The sequence below is a fragment of the Gavialis gangeticus genome, unplaced genomic scaffold (genome assembly GCF_001723915.1).
Source record: "Gavialis gangeticus isolate Ggan-Ray unplaced genomic scaffold, GavGan_comp1, whole genome shotgun sequence".
NCBI lineage: Eukaryota > Metazoa > Chordata > Crocodylia > Gavialidae > Gavialis > Gavialis gangeticus.
Window position 1 is genome coordinate 174,119,271 of NW_017729024.1, and position 17,124 is coordinate 174,136,394.

The 17,124-nt window shown below is 43.2% G+C and overlaps 5 non-coding genes across 5 annotated transcripts; all 5 read left to right on the forward strand.

Annotated features, from left to right (window-relative positions):
- Window positions 1–8,381: 8,381 nt before the first annotated feature.
- Window positions 8,382–8,474, forward strand: TRNAI-UAU. The gene is given in 2 exon segments: window positions 8,382–8,419; window positions 8,439–8,474. It is a non-coding gene; the product is annotated as a tRNA-Ile (tRNA).
- Window positions 8,475–8,485: 11 nt separating this feature from the next.
- Window positions 8,486–8,559, forward strand: TRNAT-AGU. The gene has a single exon. It is a non-coding gene; the product is annotated as a tRNA-Thr (tRNA).
- A 954-nt stretch (window positions 8,560–9,513) lies between these two features.
- Window positions 9,514–9,587, forward strand: TRNAT-AGU. Its single transcript has one exon. It is a non-coding gene; the product is annotated as a tRNA-Thr (tRNA).
- Window positions 9,588–13,786: 4,199 nt separating this feature from the next.
- On the forward strand, window positions 13,787–13,860 carry TRNAT-GGU. Its single transcript has one exon. It is a non-coding gene; the product is annotated as a tRNA-Thr (tRNA).
- A 1,047-nt stretch (window positions 13,861–14,907) lies between these two features.
- TRNAT-AGU lies at window positions 14,908–14,981 on the forward strand. The gene has a single exon. It is a non-coding gene; the product is annotated as a tRNA-Thr (tRNA).
- The last annotated feature ends 2,143 nt before the right edge of the window (window positions 14,982–17,124 follow it).

A 17,124-nucleotide genomic window follows, 5' to 3' on the forward strand; every position in this document is an offset into this window, starting at 1 on the left:
GCCTTTTGATCACGCATCTGAGTTATTGCCAGCTATATATCTAATCAGATCTTGAGTAGCTTACTCACAAGCATCATCCAGAGGCTGTTGGAGATTCCCTCTGGAGGCAGGCCGTTCCTCACTCATGAGTTATGGGGGAGAGAGCCAGTTTCAGATGGTAAAATCCTCTCTAAGTCTGAGTCCCCCACATGGCTGTTGCCCCTTCCTCCTGGGCAGTCTTAACTTATACAGCCCCTGTGACCTCATTCACCTGGTCCAATGGAAGCCAACCAATTTGAAATACATCACTAGTTGCCGGGCAGACTCTAGCCCACCAGGTAGAAGCCCCTCACCCAGGTAGCTGATACCAGTCACGTAGGCAGAGGGAGCAGGTTTCCCCCCTCCCTCAGGAATGTAGCCAGCTAAGGTTACCTAAAGAGACAGGCTAAAGGTGTGTCTCCTCTGCTGGGCCCATCTTAATCACATTGTCACAGGGCAGAGATTTTGGGGAGAAACAAAGGTGGCTTCCTGCCGCACACCTCATGGTTAAAACCCTGTCTGAGGAACGAGAAGACCTGTATTCTAGGCTTTCCTTTAAGGCTGTGCGAAGCTTCGGTCCCTGATTCGATTCAGCAGAGATTTGGCCCAATTCAGTGGCTGAATCTCCAAATCCGAATCAAATTGGAGGACCCTTTAATCTCTCTGAATTGAATCATAACCCTCCGAATCAATTTAGAGAGATTCAGAAAGATTCGGAGATTCAGATGTAGACACAGCTTTACGTGTTTTTTCTACATACCTTGAGGTAGCTGGTGACTTGTGAGTGCTGTGATACTGGGGCGCATGGAGCGTCCCACAGAAACATGGGGGGCTCCCCAGCATGCTCAGCAGCAGACCCAGAAGGGGACCAGAAGCACTTCTGGTCCTCTTTCAGGTCTGCCACCGAGCACATGGAGGACCTCCCCCACCCCCGCACTCCTGTGGGACACTTCATCCGCCCCAGTATCGCAGCGTTCATAAGCCACTCTGGTACCTCGAGGTATGTAGAAAAAACATTTAAATCCGTGTCTATGTCTGAATCGCTGATTCTCTGAATCAGCATTGAATCTTCAGATATGGCCAAATCCAATCAGGGCCAGTGATCCGAATCAATGAATTGAATCACTGTCCCTGATTTGGGCCGAATCTAAATTGAATACAGCCCTCTTCACACACCCCTACTTTCCTTTGCTCATACACACATCTCCCACCTCCCTAGTAAATGCCCAAACCATCAGGCTATTGGCTAGGCTGGATTGAGGACAGACTCCCTGCTTTCTTGTTGAAGCCAAATCACGATGCAGAATGGAGCACAAGCATCCAGGGGCTACAGTGAGAGTAAACAAGAAAGATGATGACTGTTAACCAGGTATTTATTCACCTGAGATGGAAGGCAGCCTGTGTCCCCATCCCTGCTCCCAATGCTGTTTTACTTTTTAGCTGATGACTTTAACACCCATAGATACTAAATTATTTTATCTAGAATCTAGGTCTTTCCCTGTGTTTTCTAAAGAGAAACCCAGCTTCAGAAGGAAGTATGGAGAACACCCTTAACTCAGCCTCGCCTATAGCCTGGTGCTGCACACCCTGTTTTGGGATAGAAGTTATGAATTTGAACTCTCTTAGCCTGAGAAGAAAACTCAACTCCGGTTTCCCATTTATTGGGCAAGTCCCTTAACTCCTGTGCTATTTGGCACAAGTTTGCTGCCATCGCTTTTGTTTTCAAATGAACACAATTGTGACTGCTCTTCTCCAGGCTGCCACCTAGAATTAGTTATGCTTGGGAAACTCCTACTGCATTTAGTCTGTGTGGACTATGGCACAGGGATGTCTAGACTCTGAGTACAAATGGCCTTTTACATAAGATAGATAGACTCTTGGCTCAGTCAAAATGGAGGTGCCTCTGGACATGCACAATACCTGAATTGTAGAGGTAAGAGCCTGTTTCACATTCAGATGCCTAAGGGGCATCTATATGGGCTGATAACTCCAGTTTCTGTCACTTATGAATAGTCTGGATATCAGCATATCTGCTCTCACTCTGCTTCTTTCTGTGCTCATGAAGTGAACTATAATTTGGCTGCATACGCGCCCAGCCAGTATAGAGTTCCCCAGATGCGCATGCAGTGATGGGCATGTTCTGAAGCTCTAGTCATGGGAAAGCCTCCTGTAGAGGGGGAAGGAAAGTCTGGTGAATTTTAGTCCAGTAGCCTAGTGGTTAGGGCACTGCCTAAACAGCAGGAGAACTAGGTTCTAGCCTCTTCTTCTGAGGGAGGTACACTGGTTGTGAATGGGAAAGACCCCTTCTCACTGCTTTTTCATCCAAGGTACTCTACAGCCCTTCTCTTGAAGTTGCCACTAGGCAGGTAGAAGGAGAAAGTATTTGGGGACAAGCAGAAGATGGTAACAGGGTTTGAATTATGTGGGAGCTTGAAGGGAGGGGGGCTGAGCTCCCACATAGGAGATAAGTGGTTCCCCCCCATAAGAGACAAGAAGCCTGCCATGGGCAGAGAGGCACTTCTTTGCCCCTGCCCTCTGCAACATCCCAGAGCCCATGCATCACCATGCAGAGCCACTGGCCTGCCCCACGCCTTTCTAAGCATCCCAAGCTCCTTATGGCTGCCACCACTGCTGGCCTCAGCCCCACAATACTGCGCTCCTCCACCCCCCACCCAGTGCTGAAGTGTAATTTGAACCCTGGATGATAAGCTATAGGATGTGTGCGTTGGTGAGGTGGATGCTGCCCTGAAAAGGAGCTGGCTCTGGGTTTTAGCTTGGGCCCCTGTTCTTTGTGGTTCAAAAGCTACCCTAGTGCTTTTTATCCAGGGACTTGTGCATGCAAAGGGCAGTGGGCCAACTTTGAGAGGAAATGCCCATGGTAATATCTACTCAATGGGCTGGTGACTGCTGAATTTGCTGATAAACAGATGATGCAGGTCCCAAGCCCCTCTTGGAGGAAAGGACCCTGGACCCGGGCCTCCTGTTTTCTAGGCAGTTGGATGATCTTAATCCAACTCAGGTGCAAATAGAATCTGAATGCATCATAAGTGCAAAAATGCCATTCCAGTACTAGGTATGAGCCACTTAAGTGTGCAATGCTGAAATAGGAGCTATCCCTAGGGGTCTGCATCAGGTTTTGCCAGAAAAAAATGAATACTGGTGGGTGCTAACGTTCTCTGCTCACTAGACTATCTGCCCAACTCCTTATTCTAATTAATGTCGACCACATGGCATTTCCTCCTTCATTCCACAGTTAATTTACTGTTAGAAAAGCTTGCCAAGGTAAATTATTCACCCCTTGGAGTCTCTAAGAACATGTGCAGTTCAGCTACACGTTCTTTGGGCTCAGTACAAGAATAATCAAACAGAATCTATTCCTTGAGTAATACAGATCATCCTGGACAGTCACAAGGGAGCTTCTCATTTTACAGTCCATTAATTTGGAATCCTCTGCACGATTACTTCACTAACACTGAGATCAGCATCAGGTATTCTAGATAGAAATCTATTTAGAATATATTAATATTTATATATATTTATAGAATGTATTTATATGTATATACATATAGACATACACACACACACAGAGCATAACAACATGGTTTGGTTTAGCATGACTTTGGGATGACCCTATTAATCACAACTGGCAATACTATCAGTAGCATACGCAGATCATCTCAAAACAAGTAACAAAAAATCATTACAGCCTTGCACACTGTCATGTAGTCTGTACAAGAAGCTTATAAGAAAATAGGTGGGCACAGCAGATCTTTTAATTTATAGGTATATACAATCAGTGCAATGTGTATATAATTAATCTGCCTGTATGAATATGTTGAACACACAGAACATTTAAATACAGGGCTTAAACCGTATAATTTAGTGGGTTTTTTGTTTTGTTTTTGTGTGGGCTGAAAGTTTTTGTAGATAATAGACTTCAACATAAGTTTGCTGTTAAAGATTGAATTCCCGTACTCATTTAGACACCCCAGAGTTTCTTAGAATATACTGTGCATCGTTTTGTAGTTACAAATGCACGGAACAGGTAATTCTGTCTGTCTCTCCCTTTTTTTTCATGAGGATGGCTAGTACAATAATATTTACAGAGGGAAAACACCAGAGGGTAGTATTTATTTATTTTCCAAGGTATTCTCTGACAGAGTGGAGTATCGTAACAGCTGAATACAAGAGAATTTAAGTAAATGCACATACGTTCCTCACTGCCAATTCCAATCTATTTCAGTGTAATTCTATTGCTGAGGACTTGAGAATTACAACTAAGGTTCAGACTGGATAACCTATCAGCACAGGCCCGAGAAATGCAACGCTGCTGAGGAAACCTAAGATGAACACTAAACTGGCAAGCTTTGTTCTTCTACCAGCATTGAATTATTAACATCACAAAACAGAAGCAATGCAATCTTGGTAGTCACATTGTAGGACTGAAATGAATAATTTACAAAAGCTATTGTTTGCTGTCTCCGTATTTTTTAAATGTATAATCAGAAGAGACTGAAAGTCAGGTCTACAAAATCAAAGTATTCCAAGCAAAGTTTTGGGAAACAGCACCCAACCAGAGATCTGGGCTCCCCTCAGTCAGCAATGCTTGGGTCATTGAATCCAGCTGTAAGTTTAAATAATGTTTAGGCTCAGCTCAAGGTAAGGGAAGGTATTTAGCTGTGTAACATGTTTCTAGAATCTAGAGTATAGAAATATCACACCTAAAATCCAAAACAACAGTCATATGTTATACATATTTGCAAATTGTTGATGTTAGTTGTAGTCTAATGTACAAGTTAAAATTTTCATATACAGTTAAGCTTCTAAATTCATGATAGTTACTTTTATACCTGATTTTCAGATTTCCCTGCTGGAGTATAAATGCACCCTACGCTTTACTCAGGATGAGCTCAGTTCCAAGGATATAGGCATCCATTCTTAAACAAAATGCTGGAAGCCTTTATTTTATTTTATTTTATTTTTAGTTAGATACACACTGCAAAGTTCAGGAAAGCTGCTACGTGGGTGTAAATTGTCTCTTGTGCCAGACCTGAGATCCCATTCCCAAGTCCATCGAAACTTTATTATTACTATTGTCATTTACATTGCTTTAGAGTCATTCGTTATTATAATGTATAAAATCATGAAGGTTGTGGACAAAGTGAAAAGGGAACTGTTATTCACCAAGTCCCAGAATACTGAAACTAGAGGACACGCACCAAAATTAGTAGGGGACAGACTGAAAACAAACAAAAGGAAGGACTTCTTTTATGCAGAGTGTAGTTAACTTGTGGGACTCATTGCCCCAGGAGGTTGTAGAGGCAGAGAGACTAGCCATATTCTGAAAGGGATTAGACAGATTTATGGACAATAGATCTATTGATTGCTATTCAACAGAGCAGTCAGAGATATAGCTGCTGGCATCTCTCAACCCCTAATGCTAAGTGCTAGGGTGGTAATGAATAGGGGTTAGATCATAGAAAATGAGGGCTGGAAGGGACCTAAGGAGGTCATTTAGTCCAAAGCAGGGCTGTCCTCAACTATACCATCCCACGTAAGACTTTGTCTAGCTGGAACAATATTTAGATCATTCTAAATAATACACCCTGATCTTACGCTCTCCCTCTAAAGAATCAACTTTTGCCATTGTCAGAGACAGGGTTCTGGGCTAGATGAACCATTGCTCTGACTCCGTATGGCACTTATGTTCTTATGTAATATTTATACTCTAGCAATATAAAAGTCACTCAAGTCAGAATCAGAGCCTGCTTATGACAAGGTGCTCTTCAAACACATCCGCACGCAGATAGGACCTGGTAAACAGTAGATTTGATAATACTTGCCAATACTAGTGGTCAACGAATGTCATTACTTGATCTGGCTGCCTGCCTAAGAACAACAAATGTAACAACCGTTACATAGCCAGCCACACACCTGGGTGAGATTGAACTTTGAAGGTGGACAGTGGTCGTTGCCTGACCACAGTCAGAGTAAGGCGGCACCTGGTGATCCTCTGCAGGAGGCATGAGACCTCCATGCATACTCTCTGAACAAAGCGTGCATCCCCTAGCTGAGCTTTATTCTTGGGGAAAAACTACAAAAAGCCTGTTTCTCAGTTCATAAGAGCACCGCTGTTCCATATGACTGCCGAAGCTCGTTCCCAGAGGAGGCTGCTGGAAATTCTGCTTCCATTCTACTCGCTGCTTTTATTGGAAAACATTAAAAGGCTTAAGGGCAAATTTTCAACTGGAACTCAAGTAGTATGTATGCAAATGAAGCATTCACATGTACTCTGCAGGCACCAACATTGATGCCTGAGATTTAAAAATTCAAACGCGGGCATGTATACCCCCAGAATAGGTTTTGTCGGAACCAATTGGCCTGCAAAGCTATTAGACATTGTATCATGTGCATGCAAGGCGCTTTAGAATGGAGGTATGTGCCAAAGGCGTACTGTGCACCTGCATCTGGTGAAAAGACCCATTGCCTCCGAAAGCAGTTGAAGAGTGATCGTGACCTTGAAGGACAGTTAAAGTCAGAAATATTTTGAGGCAGAAATTGGATGATCTGTTTGTTGCTTTCTGGAATTCAAGTCCGAATTCACGCTCACTAGCAGTTTCCCCTTCTGTCTTCATTGTAGGGACAGCAGCTATCAAAGGGTAATACGTACTTCACAGGGGTGTTATGAAGATTAATTACTTAAGCTTTGTGAAGCATTTATACCTTGAAAAGCTGAATGTAAGTGCTAAGTATTTATATGGCCATCTACACCGTCTCTATACTGCTCCCTAAAGAAGAGACCATAATCTGTGTTCAAATGCCGAAGGTGATACCTTCTATTTATGAACAGCATACAGAATTGTATTTAATTCCTTAAGTAAAGCAGCTAAGAAAAAGGCCTCAGAGATAATCCCATTTTATGTTTTTGACTTTCAATTTTGCTGAGGGGTTCTCAGGAAACTGCCGACACCAGCAAAGAAGAAAACAGAAGAAGCTGCTCAGTGAGATTAAAATGGAAAATATGAGACAGAAATTGCTCTAACTGAAGAGAAGGGTTTCAGTGAAGTTTATGATGTGAAGATGATTTTAAACATTTATGGCTCCGCTTTTTCCACAACCTTGATACACTTCAAATTCCAAACTGTCCACTTTATGTCTCATGGGCCCGATCCAAAACTCAATAAAGCCAATGAGAGACTTTCCATTCATTTCAACATGATTTGGATCAGGCTCAATATTGCCTGAAGTAAGGAGGGAATACTTCTGATAGATCAAAGAGAAATAACAGTGCATTAAATCTAAAAGTTAAATTATACTTCAGTGTGAGGTAGTCAGGGTAGAAGAAGCTAGATCTATTCCAGGTCATTATGCCATAAACTATTTTTTCAAGTACATCTTAACAGAAATCACTAGGCTAGTAATTGCTTCTCGATGTTATTCACTATTTCAGAACTTTATGCTAAAGTTAATATTTGAGACATTCATGTTCAGGAAAGAGCCAAAAGATAGTAGGAAAAAAGCACTGATATTCAGACCTCAAAAAATGGATTATGTTTTAATAAAAATAAAATAGATACATGAATGTGTCTCTCTGAAGTTCACATTTGTTTATTGGGTAAAAGATTCTTGGGGAAGGTGTTGGCCAGAACCAGCTGCCCTAGGGATGCAGTGTAGACAAGCAGATACACCACTGGCCTGGGTGTCAGGACTCCTGGGTTTCATTTTTAGCAACACAGACTTGGAGAAAGCCACTGTTCATCCCCAATTTTTTTTGGTTTAGATTGGAAAGTTTAAGTGCTTCTTATTACATGTTTCCAAATGCCTAGCCAACGGGAGTCCCAATCTCATGTGGCTTCCCTAAGGGTTACTGTTATGCAAACAATCTATGTTGATTATTATAAGTTGTTAACATTACATAGAAGTGGAGAAGTTCCTAATATACAAAAAAACAAACAAACCCAAAACAAAACGAACAAAAAAAACTCCCATCCTGTTGAATAATTTGCTTATGTTAACATGACTACAGACATGTGTCTGAGGACTGCAAAGAGATTTTGTTAAATGAGGTTTTTAGTTGTTACTTCACTATTATGAACCACACATCCTTGCTTGAATATCATAATATAGTATATTCTTGAATATTATAATATTAATAGCAAGCACCCCTATCAAAGGAGAGTGACGTAATTCTTCAGTCCCAGCATATGCAGAGCTAATAATGTCCTTCTGTACTGGGGATGCCTCTTCTGTGGCTGAAGGCCCTGAGTTGCAAGCTGGTGACTGCAAGGTGGTTAGTTTAAGTATGCCTGTCACCAGGTAATTTTAAGTCTCAAGTTATGGTGGTCACAAAACAAATGTCACCAGCTCCAGTGGTGCAATGGGTTAGCACGTGGTACTTATACCCTAGTGTTGGGGAAGTGATGCCAAGGTTGTGAGTTCAAGCCTCACCTGGAGCATAGGAGTAAGAGGCACCATGGCTTAATTGGTCAAAGCACTTGTCTAGTAAACAGGAGATTCTGGGTTCAAATCCCAGTGGTGCCTTGAAGATGAGCTTTAGTTGAGTGCTGGTTGTTGGATAGAGAATTGTGCCAATAATCCTGAGGATGTGGGTTCAATCTTTGAATGGGCCACGGTGCATATTGCTCCCCTGCTCCCTTTCTGGTCCTCCTGTCTGACTCAGTGGTTTTCACGCTGGGAGCATTATGATTCTGGCTTTGAGCTTAGTGACTCCCCTGAGCAGTGGGGCATCGGTGGCCTGAGGAAAACTTCAATTTGGGTATCAAAAGCAAACTAGGAAAGTTCATTGACAACACCAAGCTATGGGGGAGTGTGGTCATGCTTGAAGACAGGCTGGCAATACAGGCAGACCTGGACAGGCTCTTGGACCTCAACCAGATGCTGTTTAATGTGGAGAAATGTAAAGTGCTCCTTCTGGGGAGAAATAATCTGCAACATACTTACAGGCTCGACAGTGCTATGCTTGGTAGTACCACATCTGAATGAGACCTGGATATCGTGATGGACAACAAAATGAAGTGAGCCACCAATGTGACGCCATACATATATTGGGGGTGCGTGCTCAAAATTTTTTTCCTGATAGGGGTGCACGATCAAAAAAGTTTGGAGACCACTAGTCTAATCAACAGCAGAGCCTGGGTTCAAATGCCAGTGGAATCTTGAGGACTAACTTTTCCAGCTCAAGTGGTGCAATGGAGTAGCATGTAGTACTTATAAAGTAGGACTGGGGAAGTAAAGCCAAGGTAATGAGTTTAATCCTCACTTGGAAACCTAGGCTTTGAGGTGCTGTTATTTAGTTGGTTAAAACACCTTACCCATGAATAAGAGATCTTGGGTTCAAATTCCAGTGGTACATGGGAGACTAATTTTACCCGTTCCAGTGGTGCAATAGATTAGCACATGCTCCTTATAAAATAGTACTGGGGAAATAAAGCAAAGGTCAAGAGTTCAAACCTCACACTGGGCCTTGGTCTAAGCGGTGCCATGGCTTAGTTGGTTAAAGTACCTGTCTAGTAAACAGGAGATCCTGGGTTCAACTCCCAGTGGTACCTAGACTAAATATTTTACCAGTTCCAGTGGTGCTATGGGTTGGCATGTGGTACTTATAGCATAGTGCTGGAGAAGTGAAGCAAAAGTCAAGAGTTCGGTCCTTGCCAGGCAAATTGCAGTAAATGGTCCCTTGTCTTAGCAGGTGAAAGTGCCTGCCTACTAAATAGATGAGCCTCAGTTCAAATCCCAGGGGTGTATTAAGAACTAATTTTTCCAGCTCCCGTGGTACTATGGGTTAGCATGTGGTACTTATAGCATCGTACTGGGGAACTAGAGCCAAGGTCATGATTTTAAGCGTCATCTGGAGCTTTGGACTAAGTGGTTTAAGCTAGATATCAGGAGGCGCTACTTCACGGTCAGGACAGCTAGGATCTGGAACCTACTTCCAAGAGAAGTGGTACTGGCTCCTACCCTGGGGGTCTTTAAGAGGAGGTTAGATGTACACTTCGCTGGGGTCGTTTGACCCCAGTACTCTTTCCTGCCATGGCAGGGGGTTGGACTAGATGATCTACTTAGGTCCCTTCCAACCCTAGAAACTATGAAACTATGGTGCCATGGTTTAGCTGCTTATAACGCCTAATAAACAGGTGAGCCTAAGCTCAAATCCTGCTTAACCATTGCTTATGCCAGCTCTGGAAATGTAATGGGTTAGCAAATAGTTCTGCGGCAGTGAAGCAAAGGTCAAGAGTTCAAGCCTCACTCTGGCCATTGATCAAAGTAGTGCCATGGCTTAGCTGGTTAAAGTGCCTGCCCACTAAATAGGTTGAGCCTGAGTTCAAATCCCATGGGCATCTTAAGAGCTAATTTTTCCACTTCCTGTACTGCTATGGGTTAGCATGTGGTACTTATAACATAGTACTGGGGAACTAGAGCCAAGGTCATGATTTGAAGCCTCATTGGAGCTTTGGACCAAGAGGTGCCATGGCTTAGTTGGTTAAAGTGCTTGTCTAGTAAAGTCATTCAAATCCCAGTGGTACTGTAAAAACTAATTTTACCAGCTCCAGTTGCGCAATGGTTTAGTATGTGCTTTTTATAAAATAGTACTGGGGAAATAAAGCAAAGGTCAAGAGTGCAAACCTCACTCTGGCCCTTGGTTTAAGCAATGCCATGGCTTAGCTGGTTAAACTGCCTGCCTAGTAGACAAGAGGTCCTGGATTTAAATCCCAGTGTTACCTTAAAATCTTGTTTTACCAGTTCCCATGGTGCAGTGGGTTAATATGTGGTACTTATGAAGTTGTATTGGGAAGTAAAGCCAAGGTCACAATTTCAAGCCTCACCTGGAGCTTTGGACTAAGTGGTGCCATGGCTCAGCTGTATATATTGCCTGCCTAGTAAACAGAACTCAAATCCTAGTTGTACCTTGTAAGCAGCTTATAGCAGTTCCAGTAGTGCGATGGCTTAGCCCGTGGTACTTATACTGTAGTCCTGGGGAAATAAAGCAAAGACCCAGGTATCATCTGGAACTTTGGACTGCAAAGTTCTGTGGCTTAGGTGGTTGAAGTGCCTGCTTTGTGACCTGATGGTTCTGGGTTCAACTCCCAGTGGTACCCACAAAGCTATTTTTACCTGCTCCAGTTGTGCAATAGGTTAGCACATGCTCCTTATAAAATAGTACCGGGGAAATGAAGCGAAGGTCAAGAGTTTAAACCTCATCTAACCTTTAGTCTGCAGTGCTGCTGTGCGTTAGCTGTATACCGTGCCTGCTCAGTAAATACAAGGTCCTTGGTTCAGGTCCCAGTGGTACCTTAAAAGCTAATTTTACCAGTTCCTGTGGTGCAATGGGTTTGTGTGCGATACTTATGAAGTAGTATTGGGAAGTAAAGCAAAGGTCAAGAGTTCAAGCTCTCAAACCACCTTATACTTAGTGGTGCCATGGCTTAGCTGGTTGAAGTGCCTGCCTTGTAAACAGGAGGCTCTGGGTTCAAATCCCAGTGTTACCTTTAAAGCTGATTTTACCAGTGCCAGTTGTACAATAGGGTAGCATGTGGTACTTATAAAGTAGTACTGGGGAAGTAAAGCCAAGGTTATTTCAAGCCTCACCTGGAGCATTCAAAGCACCTGTGTAGTAAACAGAACAGCCTCGGTTCAAATCCCAGTGGTACCTTGAGGGCTACCTCTACCAGCTCCAGAGGTGGAATGGGGTAACTTATGGTACTTATAATGTAGTACAGGGGAAGGAAAGCCCAGGTCACAAATTGAAACTTCACCTTGAGCATTGGACTGGCTTAGCTGATTTTATAACTTTTCTAGTAAACAGGAGAGCCTGAGCTCAAATCCTAGTGGTACCTTGAAAATGACTTGCACCTGTGGTGCAATGGGTTAGCACATGGTACTTATACCGTAGTGCTGGGCAAGTAAAGCAAAGGTCAAGAAATCAAACCTCACCAGGCATTTTGCCATAAGTGGTCAAGGCAGTGCCATGGCTTAGTTGGTTAAAGTGTCTGCTTAGTAAACAGGAGATCCTAGGTAGAAATCCCAGTAGTACTTTGAAAACTAGTTTTACCAGCTCCAGTTGTGCAATGGGGAAGCATGTGGTTCTTATAAAATAGTACCGGGGAAGTAAACCAAGGTCACGATTTCAAGCCTCACGTGGAGCTTTGGATTAAGTGATGCCAGGGATCAGTTGTATATATTGCCTGTCTAGTAAATAGGACTCAAATCTTAGTTGTACCTAGTAAGCAGCTTATAGCAGCTCTGGTAGTGCAATGGATTAGCTTGTGGTACTTATAATATAGTCTTGGGGAAGTAAAGCAAAGGCCTAGGGTTCAAGCATCATCTGAAGCTTGGACTGAAAAGTGCTGTGGATGAGCAAGTGGAACTTATGATGTAGTACAGGGAAAGTAAAACCCAGGTATTGAGTTGAAACCTTACACGCAGTACCTGCTGGAGTGGTGCCCTGGCTTAGCTGGTTAAAGTACTGGCCTTGTAAGCAAGGCATCCTGGGTTCAAATCCCAATGTTACCTAAAAAGATACTTTTACCAGCTCCAGTTGTGCAATGGATAGCATATTGTATTTATAAAATAGTACTTACGAAGTAAAGCCAAGGTCATGATTTGAAGTCTCATCTGGAGCTCTGAAGTAATGGGTGCCCTGACTCAGGTGTTTATATCACCTGTCAAGTAAACAGGAGATCCTGGGCTCAAATCCTAGTGGTACCTTGAAGACTAAATTTACTAGCTCCACTTGTGCAATAGGGTAGCATGTAGTACTTATAAAGTAGTACCGGGGAAGTAGAGCCCAGGTCATGATTTGAAGCCTTTCCTTCAGCTTTTGACTAAATGGTGCCATGGTTTATTTGGTTAAAGTGCTTCTCTATTAAAGAGGAGAGCCTGGGGTCAAATCCCAGTGGTATCTTGAGGACTAATTCTACCAGGTCCAGTGGCCCAATGGGTTAGCATATGATGCTTATAAACTAGTATTGGGAAATAAAGCAAAGACCAAGAGCTTAAGTCTCATTAGGCAATTTGTATTAAGTGACACCGTGGGTGAGCTGGTTAACGGTCCTTTCTTGTAAGCAGGTAATCCTGGGTTCAGATCCCAGTGGTACCACAATGCCTGATTTTACCAGTTCCAGTGGTGCAACGAGATAGCATATGGTATTTATAAGATGGTACTGGGAAGTAAAGCAAAGGTATAGAGTTCAAGTCTAGAGAGTGCCTGCCTTGTAAACAGGAGGTCCTGTGTTTGAATCCCAGTGGTACCTTAAAAAGCTAGTTTTATCAGCTCCAGTTGTGCAACAGGGTAGCATGTGGTACTTATAAAGTAGTACTGGGGAAGTAAAGCCAAGGTCATGATTTCAAGGCTCACTTGGAGCATTCAAAGAGCCTCCATAGTAAACAGAATAGCCTAGTTTCAAATCCCAGTGGTAGCTTGAGAACTATTTCTACCTGCTCCAATGGTGGAATTGGGTACCTTTTTGTACTTATAATATCATGGGAAGGAAAGCCGAGGTCATGAGTTGAAACCTTACCCTGAGCTTTGAACTAAGAGGTGGCTTAACTATTTATATTGCCTATCTAGTTAACAGGATATCCTGAGCTCAAATGCTAGTGGTGCCTTGAAAATGACTTATACCAGCTCCAGTGGTGCAATGGGTTAGCACATGGTACTTATTAAATAGTACTGGGGAAATAAAGCAAAGATCAAGAGTTCAAGCATCATCTTGCCCTTCAGCTTAACAGGTGCAGCAGCTTAGTAAGTGGTGCCATGGCTTAGCTGGTTAAAGTGCCTGCCTGGTAAACAGGCGTTCCTGGGTTCAAATCCCAGTGGTACCCTATGGCTAATTTTACCAGCTCCAGTTGTGCAATCAAGTAGCATGTTTTACTTATGAAGTAAAGCCAAGGTCATGATTTGAAGCCTCGTCTGGAGCTTTGGACTAAGCGGTGCCATGGCTCAGCTGTTTATATTGCATTGCTAGTAAACAGGAGATCCTGGGCTCAAATCCTAGTGGTACCATGCAAGCCTCTTAGAGCAGCTGTGGTGGTGCAATGGATTTGCATGTGATACTTATAATGTAGTGCTGGTGAAGTAAAGCAAAGATCTAGAGTTCAAACCTCCTGTTGAGAGGTTATCTGTACTATGCAATAGCTTAGCTGGTTAATGTGCTGGTCTAATAAACATAAGACCCTCAGTTTCAATCCATGTAGAACCTAAAGGGGCTGATTTTACTAGCTCCAGCTGTGCAATGGGGAAGCACGTGGTACATATAACATAGCACTGGGGAAGTAAAGCCTAGGTCAGGAGTTGAAACCTCACCTGGAGCTCTGGAGTAAGAGCTGCCATGTGTTATCTGCTTCAAGTTATTGTCAAATCCAGTGGTCTCCAAAATGGCATGTGGGAAGAAAATACTAGAACTTCTATTGATATTTATATTTATATAAATATACATATATTGGGGGTGCGTGCTCAAAATTTTTTTCCTGATAGGGGTGCACGATCAAAAAAGTTTGGAGACCACTGGTCTAATCAACAGCAGAGCCTAGGTTCAAATACCAGTGGTATCTTGAGGACTAACTTTTCCAGCTTGAGTGGTGCAATGGATTAGCATGTGGTACTTACAAAGTAGGACTGGGGAAGTAAAGCCAAGGTAATGCGTTTAATCCTCACTTGGAGACCTCGGCTTTGAGGTGCTGTTACTTAGTTGGTTAAAGCACCTGACCCATGAACAAGAGATCTTGGGTTCAAAATCCAGTGGTACATGGGATACTAATTTTACCTGTTCCAGTGGTACAATAGTTTAGCACATGCTCCTTATAAAATAGTACTGGGGAAATAAAGCAAAGGTCAAGAGTTTAGACCTCACTTCAGCCCTTGGCTTAAGTGGTACCATGGCTTAGCTGGTTAAAGTGCCTGTCTAGTAAACAGGAGATCCTGGGTTCAAATCCCAGTGGTACCTAGACCAAGTGTTTTACCAGTTCCAGTGGTGCCATGGGTTGGCATGTGGTACTTATATCATAGTACTGGGGAAGTGAAGCAAAGGTCAAGAGTTCAATCCTCACCAGGCAAATTGCCATAAATGGTCCCTTATCTTAGCAGGTGAAAGTGCCTGCCTACTAAATAGATGAGCCTGAGTTCAAATCCCAGGGGCATATCAAGAACAGTTTTTTCAAGCTCCAGGGGTGCTATGGGTTAGCACATGGTACTCATAATGCAGTACTAGGGAAGTAGAGCCAAGGTCATGATGTGAAGCCTTATCTGGAGCTTTGGACTAAGTGATGCCATGGTTTAGCTGCTTATATCACCTGTCTAATAAACAGGTGCGCCTGAGCTGAAATCCTGCTTAACCACTGCCTGTGTCAGCTCTGGTGGTGTAATGGGTTAGCAACTAGTATTTTTAAAAAGTACTGGGGAAATGAAGCAAACGTTCAAGCCTCACCTGGCAAATTGACTGAGCTGTGCCATGGCTTAGCTTGTTAACGTGCCTATCTAGTAAACTGGAGGGCCTGGTCTCAAATCCTAGTTGTACCTTGAAATTGCCTTATACCATCTCTGGTGTCCTGGATTATCATGTGGTACTTACAACTTAGTGCTGGGGAAGTAAAACCCAGGTTATGAGTTAAAGAATTATCATGCCCTTTGGGCTATGAGGTGCTGTGGGTTAGTTGGTTAAAATGCTTATTTCATTGGTAAGATGTCCTGAGTTCAAATCCCAGTGATCCTTGGGAGGTAAGCTTTACCAGTTCCAGAGGTGCTGTGGGTTAGCACATATGAAGCACTATTGTGAAATAAAGCAAAGGTCAAGCATTCAAGCCTCACCAAGCAATTTGCACTAAGTGGTGCCATGGCTTAGCTGGTTAAAGTTCCTATCTAGTAAACAGGAGATCCTGGGCTCAAATCCCAGAGGTATCTTGAAGGCTAATTCTACCAGCTCCGGTTGTGAAATAGGATAGCATATGGTACTTTTAAAGTAGTACTGGGGAAGTAAAGCCTAGGTCCAGAATTCAAGCCTTGCCTGGTGGTTTGGATTAAGTGGTACCATGGCTTAGCTAGCTGAAGTGCCTGCTTTGTAGACAGGAGGGCCTGGCTTCAAATCCCCATGGTAATTTAAAATACTGCTTTTACCAATTCTAGTTGTGCAATGGGGTATAAGTACATGGTACTCATCAGGTAGTACCGGGGAAATAAAACCAACATCATGATTTCAAGCCTCACCTGGAGCATTCAAAGTGCCTGCATAGTAAACAGAATAGCCTGTGTTCAAATCCCAGTGGTACCTTGAGGGCTATATGTCTTCCAGCTCCAGTGGTGGAATCAGATAACAAGTGGTACTTAAAACATAATAAAGGGGAAGTAAAACCTAGATCATGAGTTGACGCCTCACCCAGAGCTTTGAACTAAGCAGTGCTATGGCTTGCTTGGTTAAAGCACTTGCTTTATTAGTCAAAGGTCCTGGGGTCAAATCCCAGTGGTAGCTTTGACAATTTTACCAGCTCCAGTGGTGCAACGGGTTAGCATGTGATGCTTATAAAATAGTATTGGGGAAGTAAAGCCAAGGTCTGTGGTTCAAGCTTAACCTGGATCTTTGGACTAAGAGGTGCCATGTCTTTAAGCACTTGTCTAGTAAATGGGAATGTCTGGGTCCAAATCCCAGTGGTGCCTTGAGGACTAATTTTACTGGTTCCAGTGGTGCAATGTGTTAGCACATGGTATTTATAACATGGTACTGGGGAAGGAAAGCCAAGGTCATAACTTCAAGAGTCACCTGCAGCACTGGACCAAGAAGCTTCGTTCAGGGGTGGGCAAAATGTAGCTTATGGGCCACATGCGGCCCACCAGGCTATTCTATCTGGCCCATGGGTCCCCTAAAAATTTTAGAAAATTATTAGTTATCTGCCCTGGCTGCCTGTCATGTGGCCCTCAATGGCTTGCAAAAACTCAGTAAGCAGCCCTCCACCCAAAATAATTGCCCGCCTCTGGCTTAGCTGATTAAAGTGCCTGTCTAGTAAATGGGATTGTCTGGTTTGAAATCCAAGTGGTACCTCGGGGACTACCTTTCTAGAGGAGTACACCAGGGGTTCAGTGATCAACTGTTCACCAGG